This window comes from Bombus bifarius, unplaced genomic scaffold (genome assembly GCF_011952205.1).
Source record: "Bombus bifarius isolate JDL3187 unplaced genomic scaffold, Bbif_JDL3187 scf7180000009790, whole genome shotgun sequence".
In the NCBI taxonomy this organism is placed as follows: domain Eukaryota; kingdom Metazoa; phylum Arthropoda; class Insecta; order Hymenoptera; family Apidae; genus Bombus; species Bombus bifarius.
Window position 1 is genome coordinate 341,248 of NW_022885336.1, and position 14,064 is coordinate 355,311.

Consider the following 14,064-nt stretch of genomic DNA (forward strand, 5'->3'; position numbering starts at 1 on the left):
CACCGCGGGCCAGACGGACACCAGATGTCCGCTCTTCCGTACGGCGTACTCTCAATAGCCTTAAGTATCTCCCATAAATCTCAGGAATTTCCTAGTAGAGGTCCTTCAAACCAAACAAACGTCTGTTTCCGAAGAATTTTTAAAGACTCTTGTCTACCACGGCTTGACAAGGGAAAGTTAGTTTTTCTCACGTATGCTGCAACTTTCCTCCCACTAACCACTTTCTCTCGAGGGCGGTTAAGACCCTTCATTTAACCAGTTAACAACGAAGCCTATTCCCTCACTCTCCTAACTAAAATCGTCACCAACAAATCCGATGGTCCCGTGCGCTAGACACACCCATCCTTAGCTTTCCTCCGACACAGCATCGTCACTCAACTTCACTTCTTCTACATCGTTGGAAAAGTCAACTACTAAGTCTACCGCTAATGCCTATCGGGGCAGTCTAAGCATAACGCGAGAGTCGGTCTCGGTATTGTCGAGCATACATTTCCTCTCCTAAATATCTTATAGTGCTACGTCCACTAATACATTAAATCCAATTATAAGAGCCCTGCTCTAACGTACATATCTATCTTATCTTCGTGCGATAAGTGATTATCTATCTATCTATGCTCATCAGTGTAATCTAAGTGTTGGAAATATATAATTTATAATTCTGTGAATCACAGTGTTATACAAACTCAATCACCCCTATTATCTCAACGGAAATCAGGGGATCGATCAAGTCGTGGTGTCGATTGTTATAATCGTAACGGGAATTTACGACTCCCGTTGACGTCTCTCCTAGCGACTACGTCTCCCCGCGATTGGTCGAATAAACAGCAGTATTTTTCTTCATACAGTTATAATCAAGCTGTCTACCGTATTAATAATTTTGTTCTTCATTGTACTTGTCCAACGACCCTACTAGTTCCTCTATAATGATGCTATTCGTCACTTTACGATGTCACTGTATACCATGATGGACCTAGTTGTTCATCACCATATATCATCAATAATAATTATCATTGAAAAGATAAAGTAGTAAATGTAATGTAAATAAATACGTAATTTTATATGGTATATAAGGAAAAAGTCATAGACGCTGGAATAATTAATTTTAGTTTTTAGCCAAAACAGTAACCCAATCCGCAAAAACCATATTGTGGTTGAGGAAGAATGAAAGTATAATGTATAGATAAATGAATATACTTGATCTGATTTATTTCTCTATTGATTTTGTCTGTAAATTTGTAAAGATGAGAAATTCTTAAAGTCCACAGCGTGCAAGAGATAAATGATGTAAATGGTAAAATTATCAAAAACGCGGCTAGTTCTAGTGTGATATATATATATATATATATATATATATTCCTATTGGAAAATATATATCGAAGAACAAAATTAAAAATAGATATAATACAAAAGAGAGTAAAAAGGAGATCGTATGATTTAATATTAAAAAATACTTGAAACTTTCTAAAAAGTTCGCAAGCACTTTACTTGGCGTATCGGCCTAACAATGAGAATAAAGCAAGCGGTGCTGTTCGTTCGATATCAGAGAATTCATGGCACGGTGCAACCTTCACTGAAAGTCAATCTCGAAACTTCTTGTCACATTTCTCCTACTACGGTACGATATAGCCATCAATTCAAGCAATCGTAAAGTTATGTACTTCAATGTATTAATATACGTATGAACCTACTGATACTATTATATTTCAATATTATATTAGCATTTCAATCGTACTATTAAAAATATGCTAGCCAAGAGCTCTACAAATACATAAATTATCAACGTTACAATATTTATAATCAATTCAATTAATCTTAAACATTATAGTAGTCATGATCAAAATCAACGCTCCATTATGACTTTGTAAAAAATAATATTTTATTGCAAAATGAGCTAATATTATATAATTTGGTGAATACCTTTGATGCTTTTCAAACTTCAATATGTTAAAAAGGACTATTTGAATAAGCAAAATATCAGAAAAATAGCGTTGCAGATGATTAGAAGTAATTCTAATTTTACTTTACAACTCAAATTCAACATGCAAACCTAAACCTAAGCCTAACTTCAATCTGGAAAAACTCCACAAAATAAGAATCTACGACATATTTAAAGCCACGAATGAGATTCATAAATATGATAAATTAAAATCATTCTTCATTTGTTATTTTTAGTTATTTGAATTTATTATCGATATATATTAAATCAAGCTTCTTTCTTAATTGTTTTCCGTTTATATCCTGTCGTTTAATTTGCATGTATATAGTTAGTTTTAGACTAGGTTTCAGTTTAGTTCTAAAGTAAAATTAAGAATACTGAGAATTGTTTGCGATATTTTTTCAAATGATTTTTTACCTTTTCAAATAGCCCTTTTTATTCCAGGTAGAAAAGGTATTGGAATTGGATGTATGAAGGGTTCCTATAATAAAATTGAAAACAATGTAAAGTGTTTATATAAAAAAAAATTTTAATATTCGTTGATACATAAATTATTTCTGTTCTTTAAGTCATAAATAACATAATTAAAACTCTATAAATAATAATAAAGAATTTTTGCACTGAGTTCTAGAAATAAATATATTCTTTGTTTAATGCAAATAAATAAAAAAAAATGTCCAAAAAGATCCGAAAGGATTGATAAATAATAAAATAATAAAGGTACTAAAACAGTATCCTAAAAAGGGAAAACAAAAGAATAAACAAATAAATTAAGTATGATCAAAAAAGTCAATCCTTCCTATGTTCAAACAATATGTTGAAAGCAGATTACTCAGGCACTAGTTAAGATCTGACGCTTGAAGTGCAAATTTCATTGCACCTTTTACTTGGAGAGCCACTTGTGCATGCATATAAATGCGTATGTACTTCACAAAAGAAAATATTTGGAAAGAACATACGTTTTCATGGCGTACGATTTAAACGTAGCATAATTAATAAGCAAATGTTTCGAAATTTCAATATTTTTTAATTTATATACAAGATTCTTACATGTTCGCGCGTTTCTGTAATAAATTTGATATTAAATAATCAGGGCTAACATAAAACGGTAGAGAAAGTTTTATAAATATTATTATATATTTATGTCATAATTCGAACATTCCAACGTTTGCTCTTAGTTTAGTATCATTTAGAAAAAATTCTTACAAATTTATAAAAGATTATTCAATAGTAAGTAAAGGTATTTAATTTAAGCTTCAAGATCAATTAAAAAGAAAAAACAAACAGTTTTTCATTATTCTGAAATAAATCTTTCTATTGTTTAACATATTTGATTGTAAGATATTATTATTATTTCGTTAAGTATTAATCGACCAGAAAGAGAATAAAATTCAATAAAAGATTACAAACTTTAAACTTCATGAATAATACACCGATATTATTTAATTTGCAATTATTAATATATAAGAATATGTTTTAAAATATGGACAATTTCATTCATTGTGACCTATTGAATAATCATGAACACAAACGTGTAAACAAATCAAGTATAAACACATACCCTCTTCTATGAAAAGATCATCACAGAAACCATTGATAAGTTTATTAATAGCACTAGAGAAAACACAATCACACGTAAAAGGATAATATTTCTCTCTCCCTCTCTCGATTTTGAGAACTCTTGAAAAGAACGATGAAAATCCACCACAAAACAAACAGCCAATTTAAAGTAAAACGAGAGAAATGTAGTATTGAAGCGCGTCAAACTGTTCCTTTACGATGAATCTCTTATCTTGGTACTCTTTCCATTCAAGTTCTCCGGGGAATCTGAAGTTTATGATTGTCAGTATAAATCGCGTGCGACAGCAACAACACATGAAATCACAAGAACGTTTTAAAAAGCAATGAATCAAATATAAAAACACAAATCTATTTTCAACTTCCAACTAATTGAATGAATAATATTGACGATCGTTTTCTGTGATGAAAGAATAGAAAAAGTCACAATAACACGATATAGCTAGTGTACCGACGAGATAGGCGCTGAATGAACTGGAAGGGCGAAACCAGAAAGACAAGAAAGAACAGAAGAGCATCACGACGACGCGAAGGCTGACGACGCACTGACTACCCGCCTGGCTGCTCCCGACAGCCGAACACTTGGGAGAGAACACCCATTCTCCCATTCCAATCCATTCTCCCCTACTGCACCGACACGCTCTGCTATGCCAAAACCCATCCTCCCACGCGATCCTCTCCTCTACTACTACCCTCTACACACCCTCGTCTTCAGTCTTTACTGATCGGAACCGAGTGATCCACTTTGCCAAACATCGAACACCCTACGACATACTTGTGGCTATTAACACACTACTATGTTACTTGGCAAATTATTAGGTCGTTTCGCATAAGTTCTTTATCGATTTTCAATCAAATATTGCTCACTGTAAGTTGGTCTGTATCTCATCGCAATCGAATAAATTTTAAGTTGCGAAAAATCTTCAATTCTGCTCCCTGTAAATTGATCTGTATCTTATTGCAAATAAATACATTTTAGGTTGTAAGGAATCTTAAACGCTGTTCACTGTAAGTAGATCTTTATTTCATTGCAGTGTAGATCGATTCTTTTCATCATCGATTTTCTATCAAGCATTGCTTTCTAAAATAGTTAAAACATCGATAGTTAGAAAGTACTCAAAGTACTGATAACGCGTTGGTGTTTTTTAAGCAGATAAATCTACTCGATTCCATGTAACTAAGTAGAATTGAATCTTGCAGACATATAAACGCTGATTATGGCGGTTAGTAATGACTTTATCGTAAATGGCACTATCTTAAAATAAACCCATAGGTATTGCTTTCTGTCAGATTTTCTGAATGATATTTTATCAGTAGATCGTCTCCCAAAGGAATGGAACCTGACTAAAAAATAGTAAAGCATAAATAAATATTTTATAGTTACAAAATATTTTTAATTAACCAGATTTTTTTATGCATTTCCTATCACTTTCCATATAAATGACTACTAGTCGTAAGCTCATAACTTATATCATATAAAATTATGTAAAATTCGTTTCGGATCAATATAAAAATTCTTATATTTTTAACATTATTCTTTAGTATTTAAATGTAAATGTATCTCTCTGAATAGATTATTACAAACTACAAGCATTACGATCCTGTTCTGAGGCTACGAAAATTACGCGAGTAATACGTGCTATACTAATTGTAAGCAAATCGTACACTGAACTTGTCACGGCAACTGTATATGGAGATACGGATGGTGTTACGCCCTTTTTAGTTAATTATAGTTTAACGGGTAACCTCGTACGCTGGTGGAGCTATTAATCTTTCCCACTCGAAAATCCCATACGGCAAGTTGCGGTAGGTTGTTTTGAATTTCACTGAGTGAATAGATTTAATATTACATTTATGATTACTTTAATCGAGTGTCGTGAAATTATACTGCAGCGACGAATAGCACAAAATTTAACTTTTACGATAGCTACGGTTCATTGCTAGTTTGTAATGTGTCTGATTCCATATGTCTGGTCACATATTGGATTTACTTAGAATTACAAAGCTTTAAACCTCGTTCAGATTAATCGAGCGACTTGAAGTTGACATAATATATATCAGATCAAGTAAATAACAAGTTTAGGCTAGTAAACTAGTTTCAAGTTACTTGAAGTTGGGTAACTTGAGTAATGTAAACGAGGTTTCAGGGATAATTTTGCAAATTTTTCAGACGTTTCTAAAAGATGTCTCAAATATAACTTCGTTATCACCGATTTATGTTTCATTTTGAGTTGTGAAGTTATTATTTCAAATTTTTATGGTAAATCGTCAATTAGCTTGTGTAAAATGTATTCTGTAAATTGTAGTGCAAGAGAGGCGACCCGGTGTTCTATAACTCAAAATAAGACGAAAGTCAACAATAACAAAATTGCGTTGGGAGCTTCATTTTCCAGAAAATTCAGTTTGAAAACTTGTTAAGTGCTGACTAATTCCTGACTATGCAGGAGTGAACTATTCTACATGCGAATATAGGTTGAAAATATACGACAAAATTTTCTCATTTGAAATCTCGTTTTCGAGGGAATCGAATTTGAATTCGTCGAGTATACGTGCACCAGGCTAATCTCTGACTAGACACATGTTTGAATTCGATTTTCTCAAAAATGAAATTTTCAATGCAATTTTGTTATTTCTGATTTTCGTCTTATTTTGAGTCATAGAATCTTCTTAATTTCATTTATATCACGACTTTCCAGACACAAATAAAACGAGTTATAAAACACATTACACGTAGGATCTCATTTATCCGATCTCATCGGGGAATAACCAGCTCATATATAATTGGAGTTCATATAACAGGAACGCAATTCTCACTGGAGAATTACTCATATTAATTACTCAGAAAGTTACATTAATCATATATCTGAAAACTAAATGTAACAAATGCCCTCGTGTCAGAGTACACCTGATTATGCATTATTTTAAAAGAAGGCGTACATAGAATGTCTTCAAGTTTAACAGCCAAACATTGTCAGCCTATTCTAACTGCAGTGGATCTAATCAAACAGAAAAGCAATGTATATAGATCATTTAAAATTTTATTAAAAAGTTATAATAAAAATTTAACGTTCAAAATAATATCAACTCTAATCTCATGCTATCGAACTTTTATGTCTTTTTTACTTTAAATACGAAGATCAAATCGTTTTGTTATTTTAAAATCAAAATAAAACCCTATCAGTAGACAAAAACATGATTTAAACATATATCATGTTCTTCCTCTGCAGTCTTCAACTGCCATACAAGTATCTAGCTCTAACAGGATATTTCCACTAGCAAACGATACGTTTAGCCAAAAGCGGTGAATATATACTCCTACTCGTTCGACACTTATCTTAGGAAATCTGAGCTTTAAACTCTAGGACAGTGAAAGTTATATACTCTCATCCGTACGTATTAGAACACTTGCTGATCTCGTACAAAATATGGTAACTATTCTAGATAGTTAGAGAAATAAATCGATTAACATTTTGCATTTATACTAGACGACAAAGATGCAAAATACATGGAAAAGTAGTGTGAAAACTAGTGTTTTTAAGAATTAGAGGAATTATACGTATATCATCTAAAGGTATTATATCTAAATCCCATTGAAAAAATTTGATATAAAATAAATGCTTTAAAATGAAAATCCGAAATGAAAATATAATAGATTCTAACAGAAGAAATAGAATGTAATATTCAATATTATCGAATATTTAATAGCAGGTATGAATATTAATATTGAAGAAAACTATGATTGATAGATATGGTGGATATAAGCGAAGAGAATATTTAACTGTATTACGTATAATTGGTGAAATTTTTATCGCTATACTCAATGTATATATACACAGTTTTTACAATATAAGATTCCAAACGAGATAGTTTCTTAAAAATTTTAATAATTTCCTAATAACAATTTATCAAATTAACTTAATTTTTCTAATACTTCTTTGCATTGGCAGCTTGTGTTAGATTTATCAATATGAAAGAATAGTTTATTGAATATTTTTGGAAACTGTATTTTCGAAAACTGTATTTTCTGACGTAACTATATCTCTTATTCCCCGCAATGTGGCAAATGTAAATGGAATAATCCGTTAATCTCGACTAAAAGAACTCGTTAATTTCGTTTCCATAATTTCCGTCCTCACCCTAATTCTCAGAAACAGTCGGATAGAAGTAACTTAATTATTCCCAAGCTAAATTCAAACCAGTAAAATAGAAAAGAAACTAGTAGAAATCAACGGAGGAACAAAGCTGCATTCAGCGCACCAAGTTAGAGACAAATTAACAAGAAAGATAACTTGTATCGTTTTTTTTCCTTTTTAGTCACCTTTAATTAAAATTAATCGAATATTAGCTTATTCAATTTGAAATAATTCTATTAGATCCATACTTTAAAACTCGTTTTAATATATCAAAACTTTATCGCAATTCTTTTTATTGGGGAAAAAATAGAAATGATAAAAATTTCATTTCTTAGCAAGTGAAGTGATATCAAATCGTTCATCAGATCCGAGAGGCTTGGCTTTGTTCTTTGGTCCACTGTTATTCGCTCTTTTTATCCTCTGATCTGAGCCGAGCTCGGGAAATTGCAGGCGTAAGAACTTGCCAGGAATTCGTTAATACCGTCTTTAAAATCTTCACCGTATCGAAATTCACGGGTCATTAGCGTATTTGGTGAGTGAATTCCAAACTTTCTTTCCTTCGTGTTGCTTTCTTCTAACTTTGTTTTAATTGATTTTTCATATATAGTATTTACTAATAAACTAGCCAATATACGTAAGTTTAATTTTCTTTAACATAAATTTTTACATTTTACGATAGGAAAGACGAGAGAAATTTATCTAAGAATCTAAACATAAATCTGAATCTAATTTTAGTATTATAATAGATAGTTAATATTTTTCTTGCATTAATTTTTTAAAAACAAAAGGACTAACAACCTTGGCGGAATTGATTAATTCTGTATGCTTCATACATCTCAAAAGTCGCTTTAAACAAAAAGAACAAAAAGCTTTTAATCATCGTGATTTCAAATTTCAGTTTACACAAGTCAAGTTATTTGACTAGAAGTCGACTGACTTTAAGTAAATAATCAATATCTAAAATATTAAATAAAGAATATCTAAAATGGCTTAATTAGACGTATATATTTGTGAAATGTCTGTGAGAATGATAAAAACTCTGATTGAGTTTGTAACGCGAATTCGTCGCTAGTGGTCACTCCACGCTAGCAAGAATTCACACCTGGTAATTGAGACGGTGGAACCATTCACTCACTAGTACTCTATCGGTTCGACTGAAAGAATGAAACAATACACAACACCGATCCTTTGTCACGAGTTCCTTTATTACGAACAGTCCGTTATACACAGGGTGTCCCAGTATTATGGTACAACCTAAAGGAGGCGATTGTATATAAGAAAATATATCGAAAATATGGAACAAATGTTTTTCATTTGAGGTTTTGTTTTCGAGAAAATCGATTTTGAATTTCCTCCGAGTACGCATGCACTTGACTATATCGTGGTTAAACGAATCACCATACACACCATATGCCGTAGGTTTATGAGTAATAATAAGACATATAATTCTTAAGATTTACTTTATTAACGTCAAAATTGTTGAAAATGTTGGCCACCGTACTACATACACAGGTGTGCTCTCTGAATTAAATTTTCGTGCACGCTTTCCAACATATTTTCCGTTTTTAGTTCTGCGAACACCAAAATGACCATCGCGTTTAATTGTGGAAAACTCGTGTTGCCATCGGAATAAACTTTTGATTTAATATATACGTTTCTACATAAATGGATAAAGTAAATAATGGTTTGTATCGATATTCATTTAACCACAACATAGTCAAATGCATGCGTACTCGGAGGAAATTCAAAGTCGATTTCCTCGAAAACAAAGCATCAAATGAAGAAAATTTATTCCACAATTTGTATAATCACTGTCCCATGTTGTACCATCAATACTGAGACACCCTGTATGCAAAAGAAGAAACAAGTTAGACATAGAGCAAAATTAGAACCATAGATATGACAGCGTTAATGGCACTAAAAAGTACCATGTCGCCTTTGATATAGAACTTTATAAAATCACCAATATTTTATATATTACGTTATATATGAAATGTATTGATTTCATTTATTTAATTTTGACGCGTATCTACATTCGTTTACCCGAAAAAATCCCTCAGAAATTAATATTGTTGCAAGCGTTTGACAAAGAGAATGAATCGTTAAAGCTATTTAATAGTCAGAATGTGGAACGTCAAAGCTATTTGATATGAGATGCCAAGACCAATGCGGATCGTGGCAGAAAATTAAGACAATCGGTCTTTACCGATATCCGACATATTGATTGTGTATAAAGAAATGATAGAAATTTTCAATTGCACCTTACATTGTACATATACTGCATAGACTGTAGCGAATAACAGCTTATTTAAAAATGATCGAACCAATCGATTCAAAGAAGAGAGCCGATCCCGTAACAGTATTATGACAAACATTTTAATACCATCATTTTCGCAATATGAATCTTTTAAAACCTGATATTTTCATTCTGCTGTGTTAAAAAACTGCGAATGCAATTTTTAATAGATGGCTAATCCATTGCACACTGCGAAATTTCTATCATCGCAATCTAATGCATACGTACTTATATGTATATGCTTGTGTGATTCATGTAGAAATGTAATAAAAAGGAATTTCTTTACTGTTAATGTTAGTAATTTCGTTGATTGAATTTAATATAATTTCTGAACTTTCCATAGAGGGCATAACGAACCTGTGATTTTTTACACGATCGGTATTTCAGAATGTGAAACACGATGTCTCATGAAGTGACAAATCTATCTATCACGTACCTCGTCTACGAGGATATTACAGAATATCACCTACCACCTAATACATTCTTTTATTCGACATCTCGTACGCAACATTCTTTTATCATTACACTAGTGTCATTCCCAACGTTACCGATCTAGCGTAGAATAAGGTTATAACATTTGTAGTGGTTAGAATTGAAACTAAATTTTCATAAAGAAAAGGAAATAGAATATTGTACATATGGAATATTAAATAACATATAGAATGGTTTCTGAAACAAAAAATAACTAATTCTGAGTAAGTAAGCTCAAATGTCCTTTCGTAACAATTATCCTTTTTTGTTTTAATCATTTTTTTTATACACGTTATTTCACTCTTGATCCTTTAATTACATAAATATATATTTAACGTACTAAATATATTAATATTCGTATTCTGTAACAATTTTATTTATTGGGTTAATATTTACACAAAATTACAACTGAAAAAAGAGCGTATAACACATCAAAATATAATCCGATAATTACATTTTAACCAGTATTGTGAACATATAACGCAATTTAAATTTGAATTAAATTAGACATTAAAAATTTGTTTTGAACACAAAGAATGAAAAAAGAACTCGATTAAAATCACATGATTCGTTTCTAACCAAATAAAATAAGCTCGTTTTACTATAACTTTAAATGCAAGAAGCAGCAATGTATAACTCAAATATTTCACCAGAACATTTTTTATTATAACACTTTATGACAATTTCAAGTAATTAACATCAAATTGAAAATACTCATTAGTATGAAACATATGTAGTCTTTAGCGGTATTTTCAAGAAGAAACATTCCAAAAGGCAATAAAGCGTGCTGAAAAAGAAATCAATTTGGTAGCCAAAAGGGCCATCAAAATACCTACTCGTTGTAGACCCGATCAACAAACCGTAAATGGAATACCTCTTTTGTCTCGCAACACTAATTTACTAAATTAGCTTTAGAACAGCTATAAAATAGAAAATTCGTCAAATAGATCACGGATGTAAATAAGGGTGCTTTATTATTCTGCTATACCGATTAATTTACTACTGATAGAACAAGAAAAAAGAAACAGATAATTCCCAAAAACACACAACACAGCAAGGTGTTTTAATCGTTTACGCAACGCTAATAAATAGTAATCTATGCACTCATATTTAAATACACGCAACTGTAATTGTGAAAGGTCTTAAAGCAAATATATTACAAGCTATTGTTACATGATCACCTTTCGTGCAAACTTTTTAGCTGTAGTACATGATACAGGAAGTGGAATAGACACGTCCATAGTCCCAGTGAAATGATTTGGGATTTTGCATTTTATAAACGCAATACTAAAAAAGCGCGATCATTCGTTAATGTAACACTAAATAGAATGGTAATTAAAACAATCATGATGGAGGAATATCACAACATTCCTTAATTCTTTTCTTCAAATTGTTGTACGGATGAAAAGCTATTTTTAATATTAACCAAATTTATATGACCATAAATTGCAACTGTACAAAATTAATTAATTCCTTTTTATTAATTCAAATTTTAAATAAGAAAAAATTCTAATACTATTCTGTAAGAAATTATAGTAATATAATATATACAGAAAAAATTCTAAAAGCAATCGCGATCATTCGCAACGTTACAGCAAACACGATCATTTCTTCGCGACACTAATACATAGAACAAACCGATGTTAGTAGTTTTTCGTAGCTCTAATTCGAAACGTAATTAACACTCGTTCGCAACTCTAATCCAATTCGTAATTAATCACTCGCAACACTAACAAAACAACCGCGATTTGCCCAAATTAGTGGTAAACCGAACTGTACATCGCCCAAGAAACAAACTACTACTACTACTATTACTATTACTAAATACTAGAAACACTATTACGAGTACAGTGACAAAGTAACAAGAGTGATCTCCGATCTTGTTGATGATTCATAGAACGGGAAGCCATTAACCTGTTAACTGCAGAATTTAGTTTCAAAAATCCCTTACGGGGTGTGTAATTAAAATCAAACAATAACGAATATACACGTCAAACGCAAAAGCCTACTTACAGACGAAATCCCGAGACGCCTCTAACACTCGAGTTTAGCACACTACTTTCACGCTCTAATTTACATACTATTTTCCTGAAATCGTTTAACCACGGCTAGCGAAAATTGCGTAAAACACGATATAAATACGTGTATATCTCAATTTTGATTAGAAATGTTTATAATTGAATGAGTATATGCGCCTACTAAAAAAATGATATTACTGTGATAAAGTATGATTAGTGCATCTATTTTTATCTAACGGGCTAATGATCTTTCATTTCGCATTTCCACGGCTTATTACAAATTATTACAAATTATTACAAATTATTACAAATTATTACAAATTATTATGATTTTATGCTTTACTTTACTAATTTAATTTAAGGAATCATTAAAATTCCAATACTGAAATAAGAAAATTAAGAATGAAAGGGACTCTATGTATCTATCAAAAAAGAAGTTCAAGCTTAGTAGAATGTAATAATTGACGCCAAGTTGAATATTAATGCGAATAGCCTCAGGTGATTCCTTTGTCAAAGTACATTTTCAACAAAATGAAAGCAGTGTTTCAAACTTGTTGCTTTGATCCCAAAATCTGGCTGTCGCGAAGTGCCTTCTTGCATTTGATATTCAGTAGCTACATGGTTATACGGAGAAATTTGAACTTCAACAGCTTTATGTTTGAAATAATATCCGAGTTTATAACATAAAACATTACACAACAATGTTATTAGATCTTAAGATAAAATATGATTAAATCAAAAACATTACCATAAAATAACTGTAGTGAAATCAGAGGATATCCGATTTCTCCGTTATATTCCGTTTTAGTAATTCCAACATTCATTATCTATTGAAATATTCACATTTCATCTATTTACGCATATTCAGTGAGCTTTCATCGATACTATTGATATGCAATTTTAATCATCAAAATTCGCGATATGCAAAAAGACCTACCCTGAACTAATAAATAAAACGCATAAAAAGGAAATGTTGCTACTCACGGGTATAACAAATACCCGTAGTCGTTGTGCTCGCTAAAAATTCTGCGTAGTACAACCAGTCATCCGTGTCGATACGGACCTTTCATCCTACGACATGATTGGGTAACCAAAGGAACGAAAATGCATGAGACTCACCATTGCATACGAAGAATAGTGCCATCAATGTTACTGCAATTCAGAAAATGCCATCACGAAGGAATAGGATCCCATGATGCAACCGGAGATTGTGAAAAATCTTCAGAAAAAAAAGATAGAACTCTATTAATTTAAATCTTTAGTGCTAATGAAGATTGAAATTCTAATAAACTGTAATAACGATAAACAATTACGATTCCAATCTACAAGCTTAAGAATTAGAAATTTAGAATCTAATTTATCTTTTTGATTAACGATGATTCAAACAAAATATGAAGAAATAAAATTAATGAAAATATAATAGACAAGAATACTTACTACATATTTTTAACTCTTGAAGAGGTTAGATTCTTTGAAGAGAAGCATTGATTCTAATACCGAAAGCTGATATTGAATTTAAAAAAAAATATGAGAAAAGAAAAATAAAAGACACTACGAACAAACACTGACTCAAATTTCGTGCGTGAATTCTAAGTGAATTTTCAATTATTAAGAGCTATTGTGCTCTAAAAA

At 31.3% G+C, this 14,064-nt stretch overlaps 1 protein-coding gene across 5 annotated transcripts in view; it reads right to left on the reverse strand.

Annotated features, from left to right (window-relative positions):
* LOC117215754 (trace amine-associated receptor 9) overlaps positions 1 to 14,064 on the reverse strand; it is a 107,730-nt gene that overhangs the window by 88,471 nt on the left and 5,195 nt on the right. For 2 of the 5 annotated variants that reach the window (XM_033462219.1, XM_033462216.1), the window contains exon 1: positions 3,498 to 4,081. The gene's annotated coding sequence lies outside the window, so the exon portion shown is untranslated. Of the gene's footprint in view, positions 1 to 3,497; positions 4,083 to 13,551; positions 13,652 to 13,869; positions 14,032 to 14,064 lie in introns of those variants that run through there. The other 3 variants (XM_033462217.1, XM_033462218.1, XM_033462220.1) reach the window with 3 other exon arrangements.